This window comes from Pinus tabuliformis, chromosome 4_1 (genome assembly GCF_031772625.1).
Source record: "Pinus tabuliformis cultivar Carrire ecotype Pingquan chromosome 4_1, CPIR1, whole genome shotgun sequence".
Classification (NCBI taxonomy): Eukaryota; Viridiplantae; Streptophyta; class Pinopsida; order Pinales; family Pinaceae; genus Pinus; species Pinus tabuliformis.
The window spans coordinates 261,707,237-261,725,511 of record NC_142303.1 but is presented as its reverse complement, the minus strand read 5'-3'; positions in this window follow the sequence as shown (position 1 = coordinate 261,725,511).

The window sequence follows — 18,275 nt, the reverse complement described above, 5'->3', positions numbered from 1 at the left end:
GTCGACCTTTGGAGATCATGTCGATGCTACACCTTAATCGAATGATGGTAAGAAGAAGCGAAATATTAGATTCCCCTGTAGGTTATGTGAAGGGAAGCATCTTCTTCACCTTTGTCCTCTTATGGATAAAGCTTCCAAAATTTTGGAAAACCTTACAGCTCCTCAACCCCAACTTCCTGTTGGTTATCAGAGGCTTTCTTATAACCCTCTCCTAGTTGGTAAAGAGATTGACTTGGGTTCATCTCTTGCCCATCCTACTCTTCCTGAGCATAAATCTCTTGTGTCTATTCCCAACCGACCATTGGTCGAAAAGAGTGTCAACTTGGCTCTGCCTTCAGTTGTTCACTCTGTTCTCGAAGAGAGTAGTGATCATACTGCTCATGTTCTTCTCATCTCCTCAGATTCTCATGAATCTAAGAGTGACCCTCTCGTCCCAGTTGTTTAAGAGATTCATTCTCCTTCTTCTGCAGGACATGGGGGTAATCATATGATACCCCCATCAAGTAGTTCTATCGTTCTTTTGATTGGAGTCAATTGATTGCTTTCCCCCTCCCATCTTATGTTCCTTTCCAGATCATAGTACAAGCCTATAATATGGTAGTACATGGCACTATATTAGATGAAGGCACATCTGTTAGCATCATGTCTTCTACTACTTGGAAAGCTTTGCGCTCCCCACAGCTTGTGCCTGTCACTCAGAATCTGTTGTCATTCAACAGAGGAACTAGTCAACCCTTGGGGGTCATTCCAAAGTTCCCTATTACTTTGGGAGGAAAGACCGTCTATATAGACGTGATGGTAGTCCAAGGTCCCTTAGATTTCAATCTTCTCCTTGAATGCGACTATGTTTATGTCATGGGAGCTCTTGTTTCTTCACTTTTCCGTGTGGTTTTTTTTCGTAGGAAGGGATAATTGTGACCATTAATCAACTGTTGTTCATTGGTCACTAGGCACCTCCTTTGTAACCATCATCCCCTATCGGCTCTTATTTGCAAACAGTACCTTCCCTACCACAAGTCAATTATGTGGCTACCCATTCTGTCTCTGCATCTACTGATGTTCACACAAATGGTATTGTACATTATGTACCAGGGGCACTGGAACCCGATCCATTTTTGGTACCAAATGACATGTATTCCTCCTAGAGCATGGTTCTTTCGTCTAGTGAAGACCTCTTGGGAGCCATGTTCTCTTATGGGTCATGAACATACATTGTGAGGATAGTTCCTAGTCTTGTGTCAACCTCGTTAAAAAATGAAACAAGGAGTCATGAGGATGGTTCCTTGTCTTGTGAAAAGCTCGTTAAAAAATGAATCAAGGATTATTGACACCTAATCATCAGGATTGGGTGAATAAATACAATTGATGTAAATAAATAATAAGGAATATGAACAATCATCGGGAGATGAAGTGAATAGTCTCCCTCATGTATATAATAAAGACCTACCTGAAGGAATAAGATGAATTAATTTTGTGGAGTTACTACCTGGCCTGACATGGTATCAGAGCTAGCTTCCAAAATTAGCTTTTGTATAACTCTTGGTGTCAGTTTCCTGCCTATATTCTGCCTATTTTGCAGAACTCACACCTCTGCCTGGTGTCAGTTGCCTGAAGCCTGCTCCAACCATCCATACAGTGTCATATACGTTTTATATTCCCTCTAAACAATCCGCCCTCCAACGGTTCTTCTCGGTGGTATCGTTGGTCCGACCTGCTTGCTGGAATTTCTGGAAATTTAGTGGTATTCTTACTATCTTGGTATTAGTGGTATGGACACTATAGAAACTCACCGTAAATTCTCACCCTCACTCTTTCTTAATGTTTTGGGCCTCTTTGCTGCTCGGTCCACTCCAGCCTCCACTTCTTGAAACTGAGCTTCCGTACTAGTTATCAATGGCTTTTCAGAATCTGGTCTCCCAATATCTATATTCATGTTTGTGTCTTCCATTCTTATAACTCAAATATTTCTGATTTAGTGAGCTCACTGCTAAAAGACCTGGAGAGTTTTTGTTTCAGTTGTTTTTGATATATTTCACATTTGGATCTCAATAAAGGAAAAAGGACAGTGTTGTATATATTTTCACTGTGATACCTTGTTCGAATGATGCTCTCTGTTAGTTGACCTGTAATTTAATGTTGTCTCCATCTCATGGTATGAATTTTATTTTCTTAGTTACATACAATTTCCTTTTGTATCCGTGGGTAACTGCAATCCCATTACAACATAAGTACGATTTCCTCCATCAAATGAACCTCTAAACATGCAAAGTGGCTAATCCAATGTCTTTTCAGCTCCATGATATATTGTTGTTGCTGTAATGTTGTGTTTTGGTAGCGGTATTTTTTGTGATTGTTCTCGTTGTTGATGAGATTTTCTGGATGTATACATAGTGAATATATTTTTTCCGCTTTTGTTGGCAATATTTTGGTCTGTAATAGGTGAAGATTGATATTTGTGCTATACATTGAATGTATCAATGGAGTGATCTTGTTTAACGATGCCATATATGTGCTGTTTAAACACTGCCATATTCTATATTCTATACTTTAACGTTGTCTAGATGAATGCGAAGTGACATTTGAATTTGTTGTCCCATCATATCAAATGTATATTTTTTCCCATTAGGAGTAAAATTTTGTAGCAGAAGTTTTTGTTACAAAATGCATTCAATCATATCCATTATGGGAATAGTTCTCACTGGCAAGGAGAACTATCCTGAATGGTCCCGGATGATAAAACACACCCTCATTTTCAATGAGTTGTGGAAAGGAGTGTGCATTGGAGACGGAGACAAACAGATAGAACAACCCATCTTAGACAAAGAGCTCACCATTTGAGAAAATAAGAACAACAAAGCCTATGCATTAACTGCAGCATCTGTAAGTGAAGAGGTGAGTCACCATATTACGCTATTTTCAACTACTTTCGAAGCCTTACAAAAGCTAAAAGAACTCTATGACTCACATTCTGCACTTGAAGTTGTTCAACTCATGATTAAACTCTTCACTCTTGAATTGTAAAATAATGATCCTCTTGCTCTTACATCCAAAGTAAAGTCTATAATGCATGATATCCAAGCCACTAAAATTGATTTGGATATTCTTCTTATTGCTTTTCTCAAGGCACTTTATCCTACTTACTCCAATTATCTTGAGTCATTGCAAGCAAATGGAAATCTTAAAGACATTACCTTTGACTCTCTTGTGAAAAAATTTCCTGAAAGAGAGAAAGCTTTTGGAAAGAAGACAGCCCCTGAATCTTCTGAAGAGGTTGTGTGCCTTTCTCATAAAGAAAATCATCCTGCTCAAGATTCTTCAAGAGGAAGAGGTGGTCGAAGAGGAAGAGGAAGATATTCCAAAGGTGGGGGGGCAGACACTCTTAAGGAGAAAAGGTAGATTTGCACTGCATATGCTGCAAAAGAAATGGATCACATGATGCCTCTACATGTAAGTTACCATGGGACAAAATTGAGCAGCAAAGAAACCAACAGAAAGGTAAAACTAATGACACAGACAAAGGAAAGCACCTGAATCCGCTCACTTGCTTCTTGTTGTGGCACAATGTAATATTGGAGTAAATGAAGATTTATTTAATGCTTCACTTGCTTCTTGGGAAAATGATTGGTTGCTTGATTCAGGAGCAACTTGCCACATGACTCATAGAGAATATTTTTTTGGAATTTACTGACAATGTTGATGGAGCAGTATACTTTGCAGACCAATCAAAAATCAAGCCATCAACGCTTGGCACAATCAGGCTTAAATTGCCTGGTCTTCCAGACTTTCTTCTGCATCATGTTCTCTATCTCCCACAGCTGAAGAGAAACTTGTTGTCCTTGGTCCACATCCGCTAGTAAGGTCACTCCATTCATATGTTTGATGGCAAGCTTGAGGTGAGAAAAGCATCTTACCACTCACTTGTCATGAGGGGAATAGAAGAAGAAAGGCTTCTCAAGCTGCAAGGTACCTCTGCTCGTGCACAACATTTCTCATACAATTCTCATTATGAAGAAGGTACAATTCCATCAAGTTTATTATGGCATGCTAGATTTGGACATTTGAACTATGACAGACTCCACTTGTTGAAGAAAAATGGTGTTATTGGTTTTCCTACAATTCCTAGGAAATTTAAGCAATGTGATGCTTGCATTCTAGAAAAGCATAGCAAATAGTCTTTTCATGGTTCACATTCAAGAGCACATAGAAAACTTGAACTCATTCATTCAGATTTATGTGGTCCAATGCCTGTTCCTTCTGCAAATGGAAATAAATATATGATGACATTTATTGATGACTACACCAGAATGTGTTGGGTTTATTTATTGAAGAACAATTCTGATGATTTTCAAACATTCAAGAACTTTCATAAATGGATTGAAAATGATGCACAATCTCATATTGGGTCTATTCGCACTAATAATGGAAAAGAATACACATCAAATGAATTTGAAAACTATCTTCGCCAACATGGGATCAAACGTCAAACAATTGTGCCTTATAATCCCCAACAGAATGGTGTCGCTGAATGAATGAATAGGACAATCTTAAATATGGTATGATCCATGCTCTTCTTCAAAAATTTAAAGATAATGTTTTGGGCTGATGCTATTCTATGTGCTACATATATAAAGAATAGATGTCAATCTAATGCTATTAGAAACAAGACTCCATATGAAATGTGGTATGGGCACATTCCTTCAGTAAAGCATCTCAGGGTCTTTGGTTCCACCTGTTATGCCTTGATACCAAAAGTACATAGAAACAAACGTGGTGCAAGAAGTCGTAAGTGTATCTTCCAGGGGTATTCAAACACCTCCAAAGCACACCATCTCTATGATGAAGTCAATAAAAAGTTTGTTGTATCTAGAGATGTAATTTTTCTTGAATCATCCAAAACTGACAATGTTGTTGAGCGGCAACTTGATCGCTTGGATATATTCGCAAATGAAAAATCATTTCAAGAATTTGATAATCAAATTCCACATCTTGAAGGGGGGGTTCCTATACTAGATCAACATGTGGAATCTTCTTATGAAGAACACTCTCCCCCGCATGAAACTCCAACAACGGATGATGCTTTAAGTGATGTGATTGATAGAATTGGGAGACTCAATCTTGATTCAGTCCCAACTCAATCAACAGAGCATCCTGGACCATCTGAGAAAGGTCCCCCAAAGTGGCTGACAAAGACACTAGAAAGTGTTCATCCTGATGAGGTTGGAAAGACAGGAACTAGAAATTCAAACTGGTAAAATGGAGGTGATGTAGATGACTCTAATTCACCTGTTGATATGGATGTTTCTTATGATTGTGAATTGAACTTGTCTACAGATTTTGAACCAACTTCCTTCAAAGAAGCTACTTCTAATGATGAATGGAAAGAAGTGATGCAAAAGGACTATGATGCCCACATAAAGAACGTCACTTGGAAGCTAGTTGATCCTCCATTAGGAACCAAACCAATTGGCTGCAAGTGGGTCTACAAGAACAAGTATAAACCTGATGGCTCACTTGACAAGCACAAAGCTAAGCTTGTGGCAAAAGGTTTTGCACAGAAGGAAGGGGTCGACTATGAGGAGACTTTTGTTGGCATTATGCAGCAGGTTTGGCGCTATGACACAGGTGCTGTCCTTGATGGCAACTCACTCAAATGACAGATCACAGTTCAAGCTCTCAGAATGAAGGAAAAAGATATATACGCAGGTTCCTCTTAACCAAGGTGCGTATACACGCGGGTTAAACTACCAAAGGCACGTATACATATGCATGCACTTTCATGCAATTAAAAGTGCGTACGTGTGGGAAAACTTATTTTTGGTCCATGGTATTTAGTCCTTGGTATTTGGGCCTATGGTTTTGGACCATGGTATCTCGTCTGAAGTGTTGAACCCAGGTATTTGGTCCAAGGTATTGATTCTTTATGGTTTTGGACCATGGTATTGTGTAAGGCCTAAGACTATAAAAGGGGAAGGAGATCATTAGGCAAAGGCATTGACTTAAGTATTGAATCTCATGAAGAACTAGATCTGGAATACTGGTCATTGTGTTATGGTGCATAGCTGGATCTGAATCAAGGAGGAACCTGAGCAGAATAAGAAGGATAAGTACTATTGATGGATCAAGATATTAAGGCTTGAATAGTAGTATCTTTGTGTGATTTTGATCTGTTATTTTGGTGCATGACTTGATCTATAAATTTGATCATCTGAGTATAATTGATGTCTGAATAAGTGAAAAGGATAAATTATCTTTTATAGATCTGTACGCAGGTTCAGCGAAGCAAAGGCACGTATACACGCTGGTTTTTAAATTCAAGATAGCGTATACACAGGTTGGCCTTACTTTATCAGCGTATGCATACATGTTGTGCACATTGAAGTAGCATACGTCTCTTGAAATATGTTTTAGCTACTTCTATTTATTGTTGCAGTGTTCTGGGTTCAGAATTGGTGTTTGGTTACTGTTACTGCTTTCTGGGTACAGCATTAAGAGAAGTGACTATTTGATTCAGTTTGTTTAGTGTAAAGGAGATTGGTTGACGCAGATATACTTGATGTTTGATTGATGTTATTCATGGATCCAGTCTGAAAACTTATGAAACGTGGTCCCTGGAAGTAAAGAGAAGGTTGTATCCATCTGTAGGTCAGCACCTATGTACTAGTACCTCAGCTAGTACAAGAGCCAAGGGGGTTGTAGCTCCCTTCCTGGAGAAGCTGGAGAACGAGAGAAGGTTGTAGCCTTCTGTAGGTAGCAGCTTGCGTACTGGTATAAGACTGCACCAGTACAGAATCATTGTAAAAAGAAGTTTCTAATTAAAAGAAGATAGAGATGAATTACAGCAGGTGGTTTTCACCCACATTGGGTTTCCACCTTATATCATTGTGTCCATGTTTGTGATGATCTGTTCTATTTTACTGCTCCTGTTCACTATTCTTATGATTAATGAAGTCCTGATGCACTGATTAAAGATCAACAATTAATGAATCTTAAGTTTTCTGATATACGTTGGTTTCTTTAGACATAGTGGCGTATATACGCAGTTTCCCATAGCTTAAGTAGCATATAAAAATCTGATTGTGAAATAAAAATATTTGATTTGATAATACTGATTCACCCCCCCCAGTGTTATTTCCAACAATTGGGATCAGAGTAGGTCCTTCAAAGGAAGCTTGATCGCTTGAAGGAAGATCTATCATCATGAGCAACTATGAAAAGGAGGCATCTATTAGGCCACCAATCTTTGATGGAAGCAACTTTGTCCATTGAAAGGTAAGAATCATAGCCTATCTTCAATCTCTTGGTACATAAGTTTGGGATATCGTGGAAATAGGATACACATTTCCATCAGCAACACCTACAGATACGGCCGGTAAGAAGCAGTACGAAACAAATGCAAAGGCTGTCAATACTCTATTATGGAGTTTATCTCCATCTAAATTCTTCAAAGTTATGCAGCTCAAAACCGCAAAAGAAATATGGTACAATATCGTTCTAAGCTATGAAGGAGATGATCAGGTAAAATGTGCAAAACTACAAACTCTCAGAATCCAATATGAAAATCCAAGAATGCACAATGATGAAAGTGTGGCTAATTATTTCTTACGTATAGATGAGATTGTTAATTGCATGAAAAACTTGGGTGAAGAGATAAAAGAAGCTACTTTGGTTGAAAAGATTCTAAGATCTTTGTCTTCTAAGTTTGAATCAAAAGTTTCGACCATAAAAGAAAAGCAGAATCTTCAAAGCATTACCATGTCACAACTGCACGGAATCCTAACTGCTTTCGAAATGAGAAAAGGGGGACCATTAGACATGAGAGAATATGCATTCAAAGCCTCGAGAAAAGGAGAATACAATGAGTCAGGATATAAGTCAGAAGGAGAGGAAGAATCAAACTTTTTCAAGAACCTTCAACGAGGTTCTAGAAGATTCAGAGGTAAGCTACCTTTTAAATGCTTTGCTTGTGGAAGAGTCGGTCATTATGTAGCCAAGTGTCCTCATAAAGATAAGCTTGACAAAGGTAAGGAACCAGTTAGATGGAACAGAAAACAGAATGTAAGTAAGAAGAGCTATTATACACATGAAGACAGTGATGGATTTTCAAATAGTGATGAAGATGAACAAGGTAATGATTATAGACTTTTGATGGCTTTTGAAGATGATGACTTATTGGATGCTATAAATGAAGAAGGTCTTTATGAAGAAATTTCTAAACTTAAAATTTGTTTAGAAGAAAAGAATATGATTATAGATACTCTGACATTCCAACTTCCTGAAAGGGAAAAACACAATGAAAAGTTAGAATGTGAAATTGTGGGACTTAGAAAAGATATTGAGAAAACAAAAGCTCTTAATCTTAGATTTGCTAAAGGATCTGAAACTTTAGATGAGATTATCAAAGTGCAACGTTCTCCTCTAATCAAGACAGGTCTTGGGTATACTGAAGAAGCATCTCAAGCACAGAAGCCATCTACCTCCAAAAGTTATCTTGAAGCAGCAAGGAGAAGTGAACAAGCTGACAATCGACAGCAAAGGCACAATGCAGATCACCAGGTAAATCAGGGACAATCTACTTCAAGAATGAATAGGGATCACCAAGTAAATCGAGGGCAATCTACTTCAAGGATGAACAAAAGCTACAACCAACCACAGGTAAATCATTCTCATTTTGCCTCAAGAACGAATGGCTATTACAATCACTTGGACAGTAGGTTTGATAATCACAGGAATTTCTTCAATGGCCAATGTTTCTCTTGTCATAACTTTGGACACAAAGCAGCTCAATGTGTTGCCTACAAGACCATCATGACAAGAGAAGCATGAAATCAAAGAAGTGTGACTGGAATCATGAAAAGGACCTACAATAACTTTTCTTCTCTTGAAAATGAAATAGAATGTTCTATTTGTAACAACTTCGGTCATGAAGATTTTGAATGCAGCAGTAGGTTTCGGCAAACAACTCAGAAGGAGCAAGCTTCATTGAGTCCCAAAATGTGGAGAAAGAAAGAACCGCAACCAGAAAGATGTGGTATAGCCTTATATGCGGAAGGACAAGAAAATCAGTGGTACATCGACAGTGGATGCTCGAAACTTATGACAGGTGATAAAGAAAAACTTCATTCATATAGTGCATTAGAAAAGGAAAAGAAGGTCTCATTTGGAAATGACACCCCTGCATTCATAAAAGGTAAAGGTTCTATTCTTTTGAAAGAAAAGATCAAAACTGGAAATGTTATGTATGTTGATGGCTTAAAGCATAATCTGTTGAGTGTCATTCAAATGTGTGATTAAGGAAATGAGGTAATATTTCGATCAAATGGATGTATTGTTCGTGAGCTTGATACAGGAGAAATAGTGATCAAAGGCATAAGAACTCCAAATAATTTATACATACTCAAGGGAGGACAACGACAATGATATCTAAGAAAGAATGATGAACACTGGCTATGGCACAGAAGATTGGGGCATCTAAGCTTCTCTCAGATAAGGAAAGCATGAAAATATCAAGTGGTTCGTGATCTCCCTGACATCAGAATTCCAGACAATACAATATGCAAATCATGTCAGTTTGGTAAGCAAACCAGAACTAATTTCCCTGAGAAGGAAGGATCAGCTAGTAGGCCACTTGAACTTGTCCATACTGATGTATGTGGTCCAACTAGGAAAAGGTCACCTCAAGGAGAAGAATACTTCATATTGTTCATTGACGACTTTTCCAGGATGTGTTGGATAGGACTTCTGAAGCATAAAGACGAAGCTTTCGAAAAGTTCAAAGCATTCAAAGCCTTGGTTGAAAACGAATCAGATTGTAGAATCAAATGCCTCAGGTCTGATCGAGGAGGGGAATTTACCTCAGATGAATTTTTCAATTTTTGTGAAGAACATGGAATAAGAAGGGAATTCTCTACTGCAAGGACTCCTCAGCAAAATGGAGTAGTAGAAAGGATGAACAGAACAGTTCAACAAATGGCTCGTGCTATGCTTGATGAGTCTGGAACTCCCACAACCTTCTGGGGTGAAGCTGCATTTGCTACCGTTACTATTCTCAAAAAGACAAATGTTTGGGTAAACAACACTCAGAATCCTCATGAACTTTGGTATGGTAAGACTCCTACGGTAAAGAACTTCAAAATTTTTGGAAGCAAATGTTATATCAAAAGGACTGATGAAAACCTTGGCAAGTTTGAACCTAGAGTAGATGAAGGCATCCTGCTTGGTTACTCTCCCCACAGTAAAGGATATAAGTGTTACAATAAAAGACTTAGAAAAATTGTTGAAAGTATTGATGTAGTGATTGATGAAGAAGGAAATATTCCTAGGCAGGTAAAATCCGAAGATTTCGAAGATGATGAAGACTATCCTTCAACATAAAATCAGACTTATAATCAAGAAGAAACCCATGAGGCACCAGAAGAATAGATAAGGATAGAAGATAAGACTCCATCCAGGTACGTTCAAAAGAATCATCCAGAAACTCAACTTTTGGGGCAGAAAGAGGCGGGTGTACAAACAAGAAGAACTATTTCAGAAGCTTCAAGCTATCTAGCATTGCTCTCCTCCACTGAACCACAAAATGTAAGAGAAGCATGCAAAGATGAATTCTGGGTCAAGGCCATGAATGAAGAACTTGAGCAGATTGAAAAGAATAACACTTGGGAGTTGGTTCCTAGACCAAACGATAAGAATGTCGTAGGGACAAAATGGATATTCAAAAACAAGCTGAATGAAAATGGAGATGTTATTAGAAACAAGGCCAGACTTGTCTGTAAAGGGTATGCTCAACAAGAAGGTATAGACTTTGAAGAAACTTTTGCACCGGTTGCTAGACTTGAGGCCATAAGGATGTTCCTTGCTCTTTCTAGCTTTCAGAATTTCAAAGTATTTCAAATGGATGTGAAATCTGCCTTTTTAAATGGAGACTTAGAAGAAGAAGTGTATATTGAGCAACCAAATGGATTCATCCTTGGAAATGATCCAAATCTTGTATGCAGACTTAAGAAGGCACTCTATGGTCTTAAACAGGCTCCAAGGGCTTGGTATTATCGTCTGGACAAATACCTCCATCAACAAGGTTTCTCAAAAGGATCAGCCGATAGCAATTTTTATGTAAAAATTGATAATGATAAATTGCTAATACTTGTTGTGTATGTTGATGATATCATCTTTGGTAGCAATGAAGAAGCCATGAGTCAAAATTTTGCTTTGGTGATGTAGAAACAATTTGAAATGTCCATGCTTGGTGAGCTGACATATTTTCTTGGGTTACAAGTCTAACAAAATAAAGACGGTATATTTTTGTCACAAACCAAGTACCTCAAAGAGATCTTGAAGAAATATGGCATGGAAGATTCGAAACCACTATGTACCCCTATGGTAACAGGATGCAGCCTCAGTGCAAATTATGATTCAGCGGCAGTTCATCAACCAACCTATAGATCCATGATTGGTAGTCTGCTCTATCTAACTGGTACCTGACCAAACATCATGCATGCAGTGGAAATAGTTGGAAGATTCCAGGCAAATCCGAAAGAAGCACACCTTCAGGCGGTTAAAAGAATTTTCAAATAACTTCAAGGCACAAAAAACTATGGCTTATGGTATCCTAGAGATACAGATCTCACACTTCATGCATATACAGATGCAGATTGGGCAAGAAGCGTGGATGACAAAAAAAGCACTAGTGGTGGTGCATTCTTTATGGGTTCCAGATTAGTATCTTGGTTCAGCAAGAAACAAAGTTCAATTGCTTTATCTACCACTGAAGCAGAATATGTGGCTGCTGCATCTTGTTGCACACAACTCCTTTGGATGATGCAAATTTTGCAAGATTTTCAAATCACTTGTACTCCACCTATCTCCATTTTATGTGATAATACAAGTGCAATCAGTATTTCAAAAAATCCAGTCATGCATTCAAAGACGAAACACATACCTATCAAATATCATTTTCTCCGAGAACAAGTACTTGAACAAAAGGTCAAATTGGAGTATAATCCCTCCAAGGAACAGGTTGCTGATATACTCACCAAACCACTACCCAAGGAGCATTTGAATACCTCAGACAAAAGCTGGGAGCAGTTGATGCATCATCTTACTGTTGAAACTTGTCTGTTTCAGAGAAAAGTGGTTGTACGCGAGTTTAATGAGGAGAATCCACGTACATACGCCTGTTTATGTGGATATAGTCGCGTATATGTTGGTTTGAAGACAAGCAGTGGGCCAGGCTCAGGATGAAAGGAGTCTGATATGGGTTTGACAGAGACCTTCTGGCACAGGTTCAGGGGGAGCATATATATTCTTCTAATAATGCATTTTTGGCATTATCCTACAAGATCTTGGTTCAAGTTCACAATGTTTTGGTTTCAGGGGGGACAGGTGTAGAAGGAGAACATGGTTGCTGGTTTGAATGATAATTGACAGATGCTGCTGATGATAGTTGTTGATAACTATCATAGTCTGATTGTAGATATTTCATCTCTATGTCATGTATTTCTTTTCTTATCAAGGTCATGTAACGGCCTACTTTGGTTTCCCCACTATGCCTGGGATGGATAATGTAATGATCTTGTTTTATCTTGTGTAAAATTTTGGTGTATCCCCACTTGGTTGGGTGGATGAGTCAATCCCCACTTGGTTGGGAGATGGATGTATGTATGAGTCTTTAGTGGTAGGAAGGTCACTTATGATGTATAAAGTTATGTACCTTCTTGTAGAACATCTTCTTGCAGATCTTGCCTACAGTCAGGGGGAGCATGGACAGCACATCATAAACTCAGGCGGAGCATAACCCTTTGCACTTGATGACAAAGGGGGAGAATGACTTTGAGTGACTTAGGGTTGCCATCAAGTCCAAAGAGGGAGATTGTTGGCATTATGCAGCAGGTTTGGCGCTATGACACAGGCACTGTCCTTGATGGCAACTCACTCAAATGACAGATCACAGTTCAGGCTCTTAGAATGAAAGAAAAGATATATATGTAGGTTCCTCTTAACCAAGGTGCGTATACACATGGGTTAAATGATCAAAAGGTGCATATACATATGCACGCACTTTCATGCAATTAAAAGCGTGTACGTGTGGGAAAACTTAGTTTTGGTCCATGGTATTTAGTCCTTGGTATTTGGACCTATGTTTTTGGACCATGGTATCTCGTCTGAAGTGTTGAACCCAGGTATTTGGTCCAAGGTATTGATTCTTTATGGTTTTGGACCATGGTATTGTGTAAGGCCTAAGACTGTAAAAGGGGAAGGAGATCATTAGGCAAAGGCATTGACTTAAGTATTGAATCTCATGAAGAACTAGATCTGGAATATTGGTCATTAGGTTATGGTGCATAGCTGGATCTGAATCAAGGAGGAACCTGAGCGCAATAAGAAGGATAAGTACTATTGGTGGATCAAGATCTTAAGGCTTGAATAGTAGTATCTTTGTGTGATTTTGATCTATTATTTTGGTGCATGACTGTTACACAGTAATTTGTCACTGCCTTCCTGTCAGTCACCCTGCTGTGCCAATCACTAAGCTTCATGCCTTCTGAACTGGCCCAAAAAACCCATTCTCCTAAAGTTTTATTCACCAGCGCGTCTGTTTGCAAAATACCCGCGATGACTGGCGCTCCATAGTGTATCCCGCGCGCTGCCAGCTCGGAAGGACATCACTTTTCCGCGCTGGTCGCCAGCGCGCCTTTCCCGTGTTCTTCCGCGCTGACATGACTGTCCTAGTTATGTGGACGCGGCAACATCGCGCCAGTTTCCTCATAATCCGCGCTGATCCAGTTTGGGCGAATTTGTTCAAACAACCAGCCTTCCAGATAACTCCAGGTTTGGTTGTTAGCTTTGTGAATGTCGACTCCCTTCTATGGCATGTCTGTTCGACCCTTTGCAACCATTTCCCTCAAGGATAAGCTCATCCTTCCACCCTTTTAGGAGGCTCCTTCTCCTATATAAACTCTCACCATTACCATGAGCAGCTAGTTAGACTTAGCTTGGAATAGCTTGGATTGTACAGAGCTTGTAGTGCTCAGATTGCTGCTATAGGTTTGGTGTGCTAGGTGTGGAAGTGATTGATTGCTTAGGGAAGGTTGTTTTGTGCTATTTGTGTGAGAGAGAGAGTTGTTTGTCTCGGGAGAATCATCCTCAAAGGTGAATGCTTGAGATACATGCTGACTGGCCCCTCCTGAGAAGGTTACCGACGTCAGAACATTTGGTTGTACTCTTCTATATTCTGATTAATAATAGATGACTGCTATTATTGTTCCATTCTCATTTGTCTATGCAATGGTTAAATGTGAATTACATCTTTTCTGACTGATGTATGGTTGCTTTTACTAGATTTCACGCTTGTGTTTGTTTCCCCTTCGTGTGTGCAGGTATCTATTCGCGGGGATCGCGGAGGATTGTGACCAGCCGAAGCGGAGGAGCGAAGGCAACATCTCTTCGTCAAACGACAGCGCAGGAATCCAAGTAGGTGCTCTTTACCTCTTGTTTTAATTGTAATTAGGAACATGCGTAGCAGCATTGTGTGATTGTTGCTAGACCCCTGCTGGGCTAGTAGGGATCGCCTCTATCCGTAGAGGGGATTTACCTCTCCAACAATTTGGCGACTCCGCTGGGGACCAGCCTTTTTGTCTCTTGAGTCCACTTTTGTGTTTGGCTTTGATTGATCTCTTTTCGAGTTTTTGGGATTGTCTCTTTTGCTTATGAACTTTCTGGGTGTTTCTGGGAAGCATCTTTATTGTTAAAAGGCTCTTGCCTTTGGTTTGGGAAGTTTTTATTTTGGCCTTCCTTGTTTTTTTCTCTCAGCGCGTTTTAATTCCGAACAGTCGCGCTGACGTCGCGACCCTGTTCTTTAGTTTTCTTTTCATCGCGCCTGTACGTCTAACAGTCGCGCTGACCTCGTTTTCAAGGGCAGCGCGCTTTATTCGTGTCCTTCCGCGCTGGCATCGCGCCCCCGCTTCTGTGTGGTTTTTGTCATCGCGTCTGTGTGTTTTATTTCCGCGCTGACCTTGTTTTTCTAAGACAGCGCGCTTTATCCCTGTTCTTCCGCGCTGACGTCGCAAAGTTGCTACAGGCCTCCCCCTGTCAGCGCCGAGTTGCTGAAGGCTACCCGCGCTGATCCTGTAAAATTCATTTTTGACCAAATTGGCCTCTTGAACCTCTTGCTGTGACTTTCCCTTTTTCTCTCCACCTGTCTGATGACTTGTTTTTCATTGTCTGAACTCTGAACTGCTTGATTGCGGAGCTTGGTTCCATAGGGTTCCGTTTTTGCTCAGTTCTTAAGTTTGCAAATACCTTCCCTTTTTGCTTTCGCTGCTTGGTTCGTGTTTCCATCGTTACTTTTGCAATTGCTGGGTTGTGTTGGGTCTCTAGTTGACTGGTTGTGACTCTCGTCCTTCGGGTGTTCGCTTTTCTCTATTGATTTCACACTCTAGCCCTAGGACATCTAGAGGCCGTGTGTGTGTCAAGCCTACCGTAGGGGATCTTGTTTGCTTGTTCGACCAGCCGATTTCAGATTTGTTTATGTGCTTGTTCAGTGATTGTTAGAGTGTTTGGATTGTGTTTCCGAGTGGTCTTTCGCTTCCTCCTTGCTTGCAATCCTCGCTTGTCTTGCAAGAGCTTAGATCACACAGCTCGTGCGGATTTTGTTTTCCTTTGATTTGGAAGCTTTGGTTGAGTGTTTCGGGGACTTTGTGTGCTTTCATTAAGTAGTTTACTTGGTGTTCCGGTTCCTCCAAATTCATTTAGATGCTTTGTGTCATTGAAAAGAAATCAAACTAGTAGCTTTGCTTTGAAAAATTGAAAAGGAAAAGAACATTTCATTGATTTGCATCTTCAAAAAGAAAAAGTTTCCTTTCCTCGTTTTAGTTGCATTAAGTTGCTTGTTTGCTTGTACTTGTTTTGTTTGGTTAAAAATTCCTTGCCCTCTCGTAGCTAGAATTCATCGAACAAAACGAAATTCTTTGGCATATAGATTGCATCTAGGTAATTGTGAGCGAACATACGATAGAGCTTGAAATCGAAACTTAATCTCAAGATCAACTGTAAAATGAACCAAATGAATCTAAAAACGCATTGGAACTAAACGCAAATATCTAGAGGTCTAGGTTAGAGACGTGTTCCGGCGTCTTTAAACATAGTCACTGTTGTTTCACATTAGGTTGGGTGATTCCTCCTTCTGTGACTCGATAGTGGTCTAACACGGACTGCGCTCCCACGTACCGTCGCGTATATAGGGAGACCCCACTAGGCTTTTATCCTTTATCCATAGGAAGCCGAGTCGGCCGCCCTACGATTCGCAATGCAGTGAACACAGCATTCACGAAGATTGACCACCCGTACCCTAAAAAGTATTCTGTGGTTTTGCGAAAAGTTTGGCACACCCTCTACCTAGAGTTCCAGAGCAGTCACTTTTGATCCTTTTCGGACTCCCTAAACGAAAAGGTGCCTGTGAGCGTCTTGTCACTTCGTGCTCATTAAACATTCGAAGGAGACTGGAGTCATCTTTTCGTCCTTTTCTCGACTCCTGAAACATGAAAAGGTCAAGTTTGGTTCTTGTGTCTTAAAATTAATTTGGCCACGATAACATCACCTATTTTAGATCTTGTGTGCGATAGTTTTGAGTAGGGTTTTATCGTTAGTTTCCTTTAGGTTTTCTAAGGGGTCTGGTCATCCTGGCTGACCCATCAACTCCCGGTCTAAGTGATCAAGGTTCTCCGTCCTCTGTTGCTCCAGAGGTACCAGTTGTAAGCGGTACTCTTCCCATTGTTCCGAGTATCCAGCCTATCAACGTACGTGCCCCAGGCGACGAAGATTACATAGAGGATTGGAATCCCATCTGGGAGCCCGATTATACCCCCCGTACCCCTCTCGGTATGTCGTCTCCAATGTCTTCTTCCCACATGGATGAGACAGCTTCCAGCACCGGTGAGACACCCGTGGTCACAGACGTCGAGACCCCGATCCCGGCTTCCTCTCCCCTCCCTCCACGATATCAATCAGTGAGGGATAGGTATGCCGCTAGAACGACTTCTACTACTATATGGGATCCTAGTCTTGTTGCCTCCACTGGGCCTTTTGTTTCGCAGCCCCTTAGTACACCCCTTACGACAGGGCTTAACACGCCCGTCACCTCAGTTCCCACTCAACCTACTGTCTGTGTAGCACGTTCGACTCCGGTCGTCAGTGCTGTACCGGTTTCCTCGTCTGAAAACCCTCAAGCTGGTTCCTTTGTTGGTGGAATTCCAGGATCAGGACCGTATGATGCTTTTGGGGAACCCATAACGGACCCGGATTACGAAGGTCCCTTCTTTTTCTATGATGAAAATGGTGAGTTCCTTGAGAGCATCTCAGGCCTCCCTCATCGCCCTTTCGAAGAAAACGAGGAACCCTTGAATGTCACGTACGATTACGCTACTCATATGTTCATAGGGAACCGGGATCCTCCCAGGCAGCCCATAGGACCACCCAATCAAGGCCAGCCATTCTACGTGCAAACCCCCCAGGGGCAACCACTTTATGGCCCGCCTGACCCAGGACAATCTGGGGGCCCACAAGGTCAACCTTACCAGGAACAACCCATGGACATTGGAGGTCCGCCATATCTGTATCAAAATCAACCTACTGGACAACCAGAGCAACCTTCTTTTCAACAAGGCCAACTCGGTTTCCAGCAAGGGTACCCCTCTGGACAAACTGGCTCAGTTTACAATCCTCCAAATCAACCAGTGGCCCAGCAAGGGTATCCTCTTGGGCAGGGTGGACAACCCTATGTACAACAGGGCCGACCTACCGCCCAGTCTGGTCAATTCCCTGGGCAGGGTGGACAACCCTATGTTCAACAGGGCCAACCTACCCCTCAAATCATGAATCCTTCTGGGCAAGGGGGGCAACCTGCTATACAGCAAGGCCAACCCTCTGCTCAGCCCATACACCAAGGAGGGCAGCCTGCCATACAGCAAGCCCAGCCCTCTTCTCAATCTGTTCACGCTGGGGGACAAACGGGCCAACCGTCTATACAGCCAAATCAACCCGTTGTCCACCCTCATCGTCAACCTGGACAAGCTGGCCAACCTCGACGTCAACCAGCTATCCAGCCAATTCGACCATCCGTTCCGCAAAGACAACCCTTGGTGGCACATGGACAACCTGGTGCCCAGCAAGGCTACCCTGCTGGCCAACCAGGTCCATCTCGAATCCGACCAAGTCAACCTTCGGGACATATGGTTCAACCTCAGCCGGTTCAAGGACATTACTCTGGTCCTCAAACTCAAACAGGT